The sequence below is a fragment of the Ovis aries genome, chromosome 2, assembly GCF_016772045.2.
Source record: "Ovis aries strain OAR_USU_Benz2616 breed Rambouillet chromosome 2, ARS-UI_Ramb_v3.0, whole genome shotgun sequence".
In the NCBI taxonomy this organism is placed as follows: domain Eukaryota; kingdom Metazoa; phylum Chordata; class Mammalia; order Artiodactyla; family Bovidae; genus Ovis; species Ovis aries.
This window is the reverse complement of record NC_056055.1, coordinates 59,185,899-59,198,721: the sequence shown is the minus strand read 5'-3', so window position 1 is coordinate 59,198,721 and position 12,823 is coordinate 59,185,899. Positions and strand designations below refer to the sequence as shown.

The 12,823-nt window shown below is 43.1% G+C and overlaps 1 protein-coding gene across 2 annotated transcripts in view; it reads right to left on the bottom strand.

The window, feature by feature from the left end:
• Positions 1–12,823, bottom strand: part of GNA14 (G protein subunit alpha 14) — a 198,187-nt gene that overhangs the window by 184,681 nt on the left and 683 nt on the right. Inside the window, exon 1 of one of the 2 annotated variants that reach the window (XM_060409319.1) lies at positions 1–12,823. This exon is cut by the window's left edge and continues 18,002 nt beyond it. The exons of the other annotated variant lie outside the window; for it this stretch is intronic. The gene's annotated coding sequence lies outside the window, so the exon portion shown is untranslated. 2 annotated transcript variants of the gene reach the window in all.

Below are 12,823 nucleotides of genomic sequence, written 5' to 3'. Positions count from 1 at the left end.
TAATTTATAGGAGTTAACAGTATAAATGATTATTTGATTTGATTACACTTAGGAACAGGATTTTTTATTACCTTTAGAGACAGTTTTAACTGTTTAAAAGAACAAATTAATGTAATATATAACTTTACGTTTATGAGATCACTGGAGACACTTAAATGCTTAGCTTTTTCTTGCCAGCTTTGTCAGGGGGTTGATCTATTTGAGGATATTCAGCCTTTTTAAATGTGTAAATAGGTTTTTAATTGTCTAAGGGAAATTTCACTGAATTAATAAGTAGAGTTAACTTAGTAGTAAATTAAAAACTAATCAAAGAACTAAGTCAAAGTCGGCATACATATTTAAAAATTGAAATTTAAAAAAAATTGAAATGAATGTTAAAGGTTTAGGACAACTAGGGTTTTACATTTCTCAATTTCAACAAATTCAATATCAAGTAAAACAAGTAGCTTCAAATGTTTATTTGCTTGCAAAAAAAAGACCCTTTAAAATACCTGGAAAGTCAACTGCAAGATAAAAGAATGTCATATAATCACTAGAATGTTGGGAGAATGAGAGACCCAGATATGGTATTGACCTCCAGCCAGCCAAGATCCCATCATATTGGATAGTAGATACCTCCTCCACAAACATAGGGTTTCCCAGGTAGTACAGTGGTAAAGAATCTACCTGCAACACAGAAGACATTAAAAACTCAGGTTTGATCCCTGGGTTGGAAAGATCCCCTGGGGAAGAAATGGTAACTCGCTCCAGTATTCTTGCCAGAAAAATCCCATGGACAGAAGAGCCTGTCAGGCTATAGTCCATGGGGTCTCAAAGAGTCAGACACAACAGCACACACACAGGAGTACGGTTGCCCCAAACATATTACATTCTGGATTTTTTCACCTCAGAATTGCATGTGATTGGGAAAGAACTCCCAGATATTAGGAATTTAAAAGCTGAGACATACTGCATAATATTTTATTAGCTAGGATACCAGTTTAGCTGAAAATGGGTGCCATCATTCCTAGCTCAGAGCTAGTATGGCACCTTCACAGCATCAGGAACACAGGCCTCTTCTACCTTGTTGCCTTTTCATCCTCAACATCCAGCTTCTATCTCATGGGAAAAGATGGTTGCTCTAACTGCTACCACCAAATCAGCCTCCTTCTCTAGAAGGGAAGAAAGCCTCCTTTCTTTATAAGGTAACAACTCAGAAATCACCTATATGACTACAGTTTCCATCCCATGGGCTATAAACTTAGTCAAATGACCACACCTAGCAGCAGGTAAACTGAGAAATATATTCTTTACCTCCATGTCATGTGTCAAGAGACTACCTTATTACAAAAGAAAGAAAAATATTTAAGAGACTGATAGCAGTCTTTGCTACAAATATGCCACTTTCTAAGCTAAAAACAATTTTTTTAAACACTCAAGAATATTCACTTTTGTGCATAAGAAAATGTGAAAACTTAGAAAACAAATAAGACACATGCAATACATCACTGATTCCAGAACATCAGCCCACATTCCAATGTCAGTATGTAATAAAGTTTTCATTAGCCCAAAAGGGAAAGATTAATATGAACAAATATGAATTTGTTATAAATGTATATTTATCCAATTTAAAGTATCCTCTATTAAGAATAAGCCCTTCCCACTATTTGAAGGTGAAATATTCTTTCTTTTAAGCAATAATATTGATGCTAAATGGCAGTACATTTGTTCATTCAGCAAATGTTTCTGGAACATCCAAGCACTATACAAGATCTTCAGGATTCACTAGTTCTAATAGTATCTATGCTCAACAAATATAGACTCTAGAGGGGGAGACAGAGAGTAAATAAAACATCAGAAATAGAGTTTTAAGACACAATGACAACTATTTTTAAAAAGAAATGTAGACTATACCTATGGCTGATTCCTGTTGACGTATGGCAGAGACCAACACTATTGTGGAGCAGTTACCTTCAATTAAAAAAATAAATTAAGAAAAAAATGTACAATGGGCTATGGGAGGATATTCTGGGGGGACTTATTTTGGATCAGGGAGTCAGCGAAGGCTTCCAGGAGGAAGGAATGTTTAAGATGCATCCTGAAATGAGTTGCTAGAAGGCTGGTAAGGACAGACGTTGGAAGCAGACAATTGCTGTGTGCAGACATATAAAAAGGAAGCATGTGGCCCATGAAAGGTCCTGAAAGGAGGCTCTATGAACAGAAGCGAGTGACTGAAGGGAATAACGGCAGAGAGGTGGCAGGGGCTGGATAGAGGGCCTCACGGGCCATGCGCAGATTTTATATTTGCATCCGAAGGCAAAGGGAAGACACAGAAAGGTTTTGAGCAGGAAAGTTCAGTTCAGTCCAGTTACTCAGTTGTGTCCGACTCTGCAACCCCATGGACTGCAGCACACCAGGCCTCCCTGTCCATCACCAACTCCTGGAGTTCACCCAGACTCACGTCCATTGAGTCGGTGACGCCATCCATCCATCTCATCCTCTGTCATCCCCTTCTCCTCCTGCCCCCAATCCCTCCCAGCATCAGAGTCTTTTCAAATGAGTCAGCTCTTCTCATCAGGTGGCCAAAGTATTGGAGTTTTAGCTTCACCATCAGTCCTTCCAATGAACACCCAGGACTGATCTCCTTTAGGATGGACTGGTTGGATCTCCTTGCAGTCCAAGGGACTCTCAAGAGTCTTCTCCAACATCACAGTTCAAAAGCATCAATTCTTCCAATTCACGTTTAAAAAGTCACTCTGGCTGCAACGTGGAGAGTGAACTCAGGGCCAAAAAGCAGTAGAGGATGAAGTAATCCAGACAAGAGCTGGGGCAAATAGGAAGGCAAAAAGTGCACACAGAGAGCTGTGGCCTCCTGAAGTAGATTTTGGTGAGATGTTGGCTCTAGGAAACAGAAACAGGACTGTGACTAAGAACCAGAACTCTGGAGTCAGACTATCTGGCTTCAAACCCTGGCTCTAAGCTAGCTGGTGAACCTGGTTTTGGAGCCTCAGTCTCCTCATCTGTATAATGGGGTGGAGGTGGACAATAGTTAACTGTACCTACAAGCACAGCAAGAAATCAATGAGACTGTTGAAGTGCCTAAAGTAATTATCATTATTTTATTTCTAGTGTTATGTGTAGTAGAAGATCAGGAGACACAGAACTGACTTATAGACATGGTTAGGAGGGACAAATTGTGAGAGTAGCATTGACATATATACACTACCATGTATAAGACAGTTACCGAGAACCTGCTGTATAGCACAGAAAGCTCAGCTTGGTGCTCTGTGATGACTTAGATGGGTAGGGTGGGGTTGGAAGGGAGGTTCAAGAGGGAGGGGATATATGTATACATACAGGTAATTCACTCCATTGTACAGCAGAAAGTAACAACACTGTAAAGCAATTATACTCCAATCACAAAAGGCAAAAAAAAGAAAGACCAACAAAGACTCCCTGGATTCTGGTTTGAGCACCGGGTTGTCAGGGGTACCATCTGTTGGTAGAAATGCATCAATCAGGGAGAGAAAAAGAGAAGACCCTTCAATTTGGTTCAGTGTGTTCTATTTTGGATATGTTAAGAAAGGAGTTGGGAAATATGTCTAATATCACCTTTTAAGTTGCTTTTTAGATGAATATACTAGAATATTTTTAACATTCTCACTTGGTAAATTGTTTAAATGTTTAAATAACATTTCACTTGATAAATCCTTTAAATACTCCAATTTGATTCCTGGGTTGGGAAGAGCCCCTGGAGAAGGGAACAGCTACCCTTTCCAGTATTCCAGCCTGGAGAATTATAGGGACTGTATAGTCCAAGGGGTTGCAAAGAGTCAGACACGACTGAGTTACTTTCACCCTTCAAGGCCCAAACCAGGCCAGTCTTCCTTCCATGAATGTTTCTGTGACACCCCGAACAACAGAGACCTCCAGCTCCTGTAAGGAATTCACACTACTCATCTGGTATTTCATGGAAACCACTACAGAGAGAGAGAGAGACGTATTTATTCAACCTCTGTTTTAGCTAGGCTCTGTGCTCGGCTTTGTGGGTTCAGTGGTGAATAAAGCCATCATGGATTTCAAGGTCTCATGTAAAGCTCTTCCTGGACTCCACCAACCACCTAGATGTGTTCCATCCACACTGGAACAAACAGCAGCATACATTAGTGCTCTCACATGTGGTTGCTCTTACTTGTTTCTTGCTCTTTATATTCATAACCGTCCCACCAACCCAGGAAGCAACCCTTTTCAGCGTTTCACAGAATAAGATTACTTGAATTCAGTGGGCTGATGGAAATAAAACAGAGGCATATTTTCCAATCTAATTTCAGCACTTAAACTAGTTTTATGAAATTGAATTATTTGTCAATAATTGGAGCAGTTTTGCTTTATTTTAAATTTGTACTATTAGAGGGGAAAAGAAATGAAACATCCTTATATTCTTGATTCTGAGATTTACTGCCACACAAATTAACATTTTTAAGGTCAAGAGACCTTTGTATTGATGTGTACAATGCAGTAAATGAAAATCTGCTTTCAAATCAATGGCACGTCTTAGAACAGATGTTACCTTAGAAATGAAGTTCAACATGAAGACTCATGAGTGACTAGAACTGGCTGGCAACTAAGAGACTGGCTTCCTCACTGTGGCTTACTGTCAAATAACTGCTGCTAAGTCACTTCAGTCGTGTCCGACCCTGTGCGACCCCAGAGATGGCAGCCCACCAGGCTCCGCCATCCCTGGGATTCTCCAGGCAAGAACACTGGAGTGGGTTGCATTTCCTTCTCCAATGCAGGAAAGTGAAAAGTGAAAGAAGTCGCTTAGTCATGTCCGACTCTTTGCAACTCCATGGACTGCAGCCTACCAGGCTCCTCCGTCCATGGAATTTTTCAAGCAAGAGTACTGAAGTGGGGTGCCATTGCCTTCTCCAGTCAAATAGCTATTGATCACCAAACCCTGTGAAATCTGCTAAGCCTAGTCACTCCTCTGGTCTTTTTCTATCCCATCCTTAAAAGTCTGCACTCTTGTTTCTCAAACTCTGTGGTAAGGGACCAGTTTTTAAATTTTTCCCATTCAGTTGCAGACTATTACATCAATGAAATACAATAAAAATACCCCATGATGCTACATCACTGTTAAATTGGTATAAAAGTTTCTAGATGCTTATTCTTGATTTCTGTATTTGTCTTACACGCACAGTGGCCCAGGACCCATGACTGCTTTTTGAATGGCACTGACTTAAGACAACCAGGATTTAGACTACGAGGAACATTAGATGATGATTCTATAAATGATTTATCACATTCATTTATCTAATTTTGTTTAGGAATACAATTAGCTTGTATTTTCCACTTACATAGTAGCTAAGCAACAGACAAACATTCTGGAGATGAGTTACACAAAATGTCAAAATGAAGGTGTTCATTCATGGCAGGTTCGAGAAAGCAGTGGCATAGTTCCTCTTTGGGTCTTGGACAACTAACTGACCATACAAAAGATATCTTTCAGACAAAATAATAGAAGATAAATGTTCTCTTTTTCTCTCATTTATGACCAAGTACAAAATACCAGAATATATCAGTTACTTGGAGGGGGGGGGGAGGGAAACAAAAAACAAAAAACTTGACAACCAGGAAGATACAGCTAATGTTTCATTTTCCTCTATCCATATCAGTGTCCAGCTCTTTGTGACCGTGTGGACTGTAGCCTACCAGGCTCCTCTGTCCATGGGATTTTCCAGGCAAGGGTACTGGAGTGGGTTGCCATTCCCTTCTCCATAGGATCTTCCCAGCCAAGGGATCAAACCCAGGTCTCCTGTATTCCAGGCACTTTACCATCTGAACCAGCAGGGAAGCCCCCAATGTTCCATAGAGGTTGAATTTTCAAAGAGCAGACTGATATTTGGTGGCTTGTACTAAAATAGGCTTTCCCTGCACCACTTAGTCCATAATAGAAAGATAATTACTTAATGATAATGGGCCATAAAACCATTGCAATTTATATGAGCACAACTTTAGGAGTTCTACATCAAAGTTCAAGGGCTCATGCAAATCCACACACTGTTGCTTTTGTAAGGACTCTTGCCGAGGTAAGATGTAGGTACATGCGTGCCTGCTTCTCCTCTTTGCCCAGCAACCTGACACCTGGGGGCAAAGACTAAACAATTCCTACAGGTTATCCAGTTCACATTCTGAAGACCCTTCATCAAGTTGGTGAGACAGACTACTTTAACATCAAAAAATAGAGCATCCTCTAGGCAGGTTGATCCCAGAGGCCTCCCAGATGTCCACTGAAAGGGAAGGTACCTGCTTTAGAGCCCAGAGTGGCAATCAGAGGCTGGTCCATCCTGAGGTCCAGGCCAAGGTTATAAGACACGTTCTCCAACTTATGTGCATCAGGATCACCAGGAGATCCTATTAACATACAGCTTGCTGGCCCTACTCTAGAATTTGTTTCAGAAGGCCATGCTGAGGACTGAGAGTTTACATTTCCAACAAGTTCCCACAGGTGCTGATACTGCTGGTCCTGGGAGCACACTTCGAAAACCACTGGTATAAACCATCTGATGCCAGAATTGGAAAGACCTCAGAGAGTCCCTTGGGCAGCAAGGAGATCAAACCAGTCAATTCTAAAGGAAATCTACCATGAATATTCATTGGAAGGACTGACGCTGAAGCTAAAGTACTTTGGCGACGTGATGCGAACAGCCAACTCATTAGAAATTTCTAATGAGCTGGGAAAGATTGAAGGCAGGAGGAGAAGGGGATGACAGAGGATGAGATGGTTGGATGGCATTACCGACTCAATGGATATGCGTTTGAGCCAACTCCAAGAGATGGGGAAGGACATGGAAGCCTGGTGTGTTGCAGTCCATGGGGTCACAAAGAGTCAGACATGACTGAGCAACTGAACAACAACAATAGAGGTCACCTGATCCAAAACTTTCATTTTACAGGTGAGGATCCTGGGGTTCAAAAGGGAATGTCTTGCTCATGGTCATATGTTTACTACTCAGAGGCTACCTCCATCAAAACAACAACCCCTCAGGTTTCCAGAGCCCTAACATGCTGCTTACTTCACGATGCTACGTTATGACCACATGGCAGGTCCATGTTCTCTGAGAAGGGACACCAGTGGGGATTTCATGTCAGACTGTCCTACCTGAATGCCCTTCTGGAAAAAACACTCTGCTTCTATCAGTGACCTTGTAACCGAGCCCAGTTACACAGTTGTAACTGAGCCCTTAAAGTGGGTTGGCAGGACAATGGGGACTATTTACTGCTTAGATTACATTGTTTATTTTTATTATTATTATTTTGTACTTTTTTACTTCACTGCACAGCATGTAGGAGCTTTGTTCCCTGACAAAGGATTGAACCTGCAACCCCTACATTGGAAGCATGGTCTTAACCACTAGATTACCTAGATTTTAAACTCACAAAGGCTGGCTCCAGAGAGCATGTTCTCACCACTACCCCATCCTACCTCTACCCAAGCTCCCTGTGCATATGTGTGCATGCTAAGTCGCTTCTTCCTGTGTGACCCCATGGATTGTAGCCCACCTGGCTCCTCTGTCCATGGGATTCTTCAGGAAAAAATACTGGAGATGGTTGCCATGCTCTCCTCCAGGGGATCTTCCTGAACCAGGGATCGAATCCGTGGGCAAAATCAGATGGCCTGAGGTTTTGCAAAGTGACAGAAAGTTGCAAGAGATGATCACAGATGATTTGCTGCACTCACATGGAGGCCCATTCTGCTGTAAGAGCCAGCATCCAGGGCACCCAGGGCAACGTCAGTGACTCTCAGCTCTCTGGGTGGTAAGTTTCCGGCTGTGCTTTTGGCAGCCTGGTCTGATTCCAGTGTCAAGACTCCCTTGGATCCTGCCCTTTCACTTAGCCTGCTTTTCAATTCCCATCAATTTTACGAGCTTCCTGTTTCCCCTCCAATAAATTATTCTTAAGTGAAATTATTCTTCTGCAACCAGGAACCCTAGCCAACATGATAAGTCATTAATTTACCCATTAGCAGAGAACCAACTATGGTAATGAAAGTTGGGGTTCCACACAGAGTCCTTCAGAGCACTAGCCCTCCTCTAGCACGCTGGGATTTTGGCTGGTGCGCTTCTAATTCCTTAAACTGTCTGCAGCAGCGGCAGCTGCTGGCCTTATAGGACACCCAGCTTCAGGCCATGTGCGTTCAGATGAAGCTGTGTCTGTGCTATGGATCTCCCAGACTAAACTGATTGATTCAGGCTCACACCCTCACTCACATGGGGCCGCAGGCTCAACGACAGGGACAAGAAAGGCCCAGAGGGTTCTAGAGCTTGGAAGGGACCTGAGCCAAGTTACGTTAGTGATTGGGCCCTGGGAATGCCGTGGCATCTGCTTTTCTGGTTTTTTCTATTTGATTCTTTTCATTTCATTAGATGCCCTGGTAAGAATCCTTCCAATCAAGTCCTCTTTTTGTGTGAATTTCAATCTGTCTTTAGTAACACAATAGCTTTGCTGTAAGAATCCTTCCAATCAAGTCCTCTTTTTGTGTGAATTTCAATCTGTCTTAAGTAACACAATAGCTTTGCTACACTGACTTGCTGTACACTCCTCTCTGTCGTCTCAGTCCAGCCACCTCCCTCCCTGCCACCCCACACAAGGGAGCTCTTACAAGGAAACTTTTCTCTTGTGATTCAGGTATCATAGAAAAAGAGAAAACAAAAGGCAACACAGACTAGAAGATTTTTAAAAATGAAAAAAAACACCCTTTGAGGGCTAAGACTTTTTTACATTGTTTTTCATCTAACTTTACTGTTAGATTTTTCCCTTTCATATCTACTCATAGCATTACAACCTTAAAACTTTCATCCTCTAACTCAGAGTTTTAAAAATGTGGTTTTTCAGATACTTCCATACTGGCGACTGATTTGAATTAGGGGAGTTGATATCTTTGTTTCAAGTGTTTAATTATCTTCAGAAAAAAAAAAATGTACAGTTTTCCACTGAAAATGATCAAGGCCCAGCAGTGAAATGACTGATTTCCGGACTGAGAAGAGGGGTACAAGATGAACCTGGAGCATGTAGTTATGCCAGAAAGTAAAGAAATGCTCCAAAAACTGATGGAGGTGTGATAAGGGAACTAGTGTGCAAATTGGGTACAATTTGAGTACCAAAATGATTCAGTAATGAAATAAAAACCACTGGTATAACTCTCACACACAAACACACACACACACAATCCTAGCTATATGTGAGTTTATATAGATAATAAATAAACCAAAAAAGGGGCAGAGGAAGGCTCTTACAGCAGAATGTCTGGTGCCAACTGGTCACTGGAGAGAAGCTGGAGCTGGAAAATAATTTTCCAGCCATTAAACCTAAATAGACTTGCAGCCCAGGAACATGACAAATAGCTCTGAAATGGAATTTTGATATAACCAATGCAACAAAACTTTAGGGGACTCAGATTTTTCAACTCATTAGTGCAAGAATAGTAAGAGATTTAAAAGTCAGCTTAAGGCTCAGAAAATAATAAGGGGAACTCCAAGCAAAACATTTTTGTTAAAGTACAACCAGGACAACTTAGACAAACTGCTAGCAACCTACAACTGGTCAACTAAAATGAAAATAACACCTCACCGGTGGCTAAAAATGTTACAAAATGGAGTGATGCTAGTTGACACTTACTAGCTAACAGAGCCAAGTCAGTCTGCAGTTAAGAAAGGGTAGAACCAGAGTTTGAACTCAGGCAGTCAGAGCTAAGAACCTACATGTTTAATCCCTATACCAGTATAAGTTAAATACCAATTCCCCAGTATACATTCCAATTCCAACATGAGGTCTGCATCCAAAATCAAGACATCAGAGTTGCTAGAGACATTCAAACTGATTAACAAGCAGCACTTTTCCAAGCCTCATTTGATACCAAAAATTAATGAAAATAACACTTCTCACCATTTCATTGCTATTGTCCAGACACTTTCTTCCTACACTGAGTGATGTTCATCAAGGTTCTTATCAGAACTCTTTTGCACCACGTTTATCTGAGGAACTGATGAGGAATTTCTTTCTACTAATTTTAGCCATCTCCTTTCTTTCTCCCCTATCTCCTTCCACAAGAAAGTACCACGCTGACACCTTGCAAATAGCAGCCCCAAATGGACAGCAAGTTTTATCTTTCCCTGTGGACACTGACCATGCTTTTATTAAGCACAAGCAGGATATGGCCCCACTGAACGTACTTTGGGAATGTCCTTAAATCACTTTGTTGCAACAGCATGCTTCCTTGTCAAAGAGCTGGCGGCCTTTTGGCTCATTCCACCCTCCACATGGGATCCTCAACTTCTATTTGCAAAACAGTTTTCACCTGAGGTACTCAGGCAGCGGCTCATCTAATGCACCCATTATAGCAGCTCAGGTGATTTTTATTTTCATTCAAACTGCATGACTTTAGACAAAAAAGGATTCTTCGATTTCTGTGTTTTGGGCATCATGGCCTCCTTCTCTTCTGTCTTAAGAAATGCAAGTATGCCCTGCTCCCTTACAGAGCAAACTAAACCAGAGGTTTCAAAGTCCATCCTTAGGGTTTTGGATAGTTCCATGTGGTATAGCAACTTTGTAACAAGTTCTGGATAATTAGCACTGAGATGGTGTGTTAGTCACAGCTGAGGATGATTAACAAGGGGTTCCTGGGAAGTCAGACAGTGCTGAAAGGGGCAATAAGAGGGTTGGGGCAATAAGAGGGTTAGGGCAAGGGCCTGGTGGGTACAAAAACAGATTCTAGTCACCTGGATTAAGTATGACTTCCAGGGAAAATATACCTACAAACATCCCTACCCTAGTTTCATTGTAAGTGAATGCAAGCATTTTACCCCTAAACAGTCTTATCACCAATACATGTAATATGGTCAGCTTCCTGCTTAATTTTCATTTGTCAAGCTCCTGGTATATTTCAGGCACTGAATTTTACACGCTGACACAGATCATAAAGTGTTTCACAAGGAAAGAGGGCTCAGTCTGTCCTTAAAAAGAAAAAGTATGCAGTTAAAGGGCTTCCCAGGTGGCTCAGTGGTAAAGAATCTGCCTGCAATGCAGGAGACACAAGTTCAGTCCCTTGGTTGGAAAGATACCCTGGAGAAGGAAATGGCAACCCATTCCAGTATTCTTACCTGGGAAATTCCATGGACAGAGTCTGGTGGCCTACAGTCCAAGAGGTAGGAAAGACTGGGGCTAAACAATAACAACAATGCCGCTAAAGCCAGGCCCGCCCCTAATCTTCGTGGAGCCTCGGACAGGAGGACACTGGGGGCCCACATAATTACTTTTCAGTGCTATCCACCAACAGACGGTCACACAGTCCTCCTTCCTTGGCCAACGTAGCTTTATAACAACCTGGAAGGCCAAGTACGATTAGAATTCTCAGACCCGTCAGAGCTCTGGGTCAGGCATGAAAGGGCCGCCCAGGCCAGTGAACAGAATCCTTTCCCTTCCCCACCTGGGCTCCATCTCCTCCCAGAGTGGCCTCCTAGGCCCACCTGCAGACCTGAGCCCACACTTCCAGCACAGCTGCCTGGTTAGGCACTCTTCAGTGGTGGGGCCTGCCCCACCCCAACGTGCACAGAGCAGGCTTGGGCCTTTGGGCAGGGAATTCAGTGAGGGTCTGGGGTGCGATGGGCAGTGTGGACTCTGGGTGGGCACCCCCATCCACCTGCAGACAGACTCCTCCTCCAGTGAGGAGGGGCACAGCCTGAGGAAGACCAGACACCCCACCCCCACCCCCGAAACCCAAAGAATAATTACACAGGGGTTCCCTTGTCCAGGTCTGAAGACAATACTGAAGAAAAACTTTCTCTCTTTTTTCCTAACTAGATGCACTTTCCTTTCCTTGAAAAGATTAAAAATTCTGATATAAGCAAGGATTCCTGTCCAGAACAGATGAAAGAAAAAAGTTGAAATATTTGCAGCTATCTAGAAAAATCTGACAGCTGCTACTCTGATATGAAAAGAAGGAAAAGGTAAATATTCCTTAACAGCAAACAGGGTTCTAGAAAGTCACAAGAGAAGGAATCCTGCCCTAAGGCATACACTGGGCAAACTTTTAACATTCTCTTTCCGTTTTTTGAAAGTGAGCGTCCTACCTAGATCTGTGCAGACGCCCAAAGAAGAACTAGCCAGAGCAGCTGGGCAACCGCAGTCCCAACCCTAGGAACGAACACACGGTGAGCTGAGCTGAGCAAGGGAGGTTTGGGCCTTTAGGCAAACAGGCCTGCCCAAAGGGAGCTCAGGGAGGCAGGCGGAGGCCGTCACAGCGGGGAGAGAGGTTAAGGCTTGGGCTGCAACCCCACGACAGACCCGGTATCTGCTTTGCCTTTTCTCAGCCAGGGCAAGTTCGTCAATTTTGCGTCCTATTTTTAATTGTCTAAAATGAGGATATCACTTGTCCGCATCACTGGGCGGCAATGCGCAGTTCCACACTTCGTTAGCGCTCAGTCAACCTACTTAGACTCGAGAGTGCAGGGGCCAGGATGAACCCAAAATGTAGATTGAACAGCTCCCCTCCACCAACACTCAACATCCAAGATACGTCCTGCAGAGGCGGTGCGCGCTGGGGACGGAGGGGTGAGGTGGATGAGGCTTTACGGAGAGAAGCAAACAACGGAGAAAGCAGAGGTCAAATGTTACCTCTCAGCTCTGTTTGAGGTCAGGAAGGGGGTGCCTTCCAATGTCGCCCAGCTGGAGGTGCAAAGGACTGCCGCCTAAGGGCCCAACTTGCTGTCATCCGCGAGCGCCTGGGAGGAGGAGGAAGCCGCGCAGCAGCATACCGCGCGGCTCCAGGTCCTCCAGCCAGGGATCC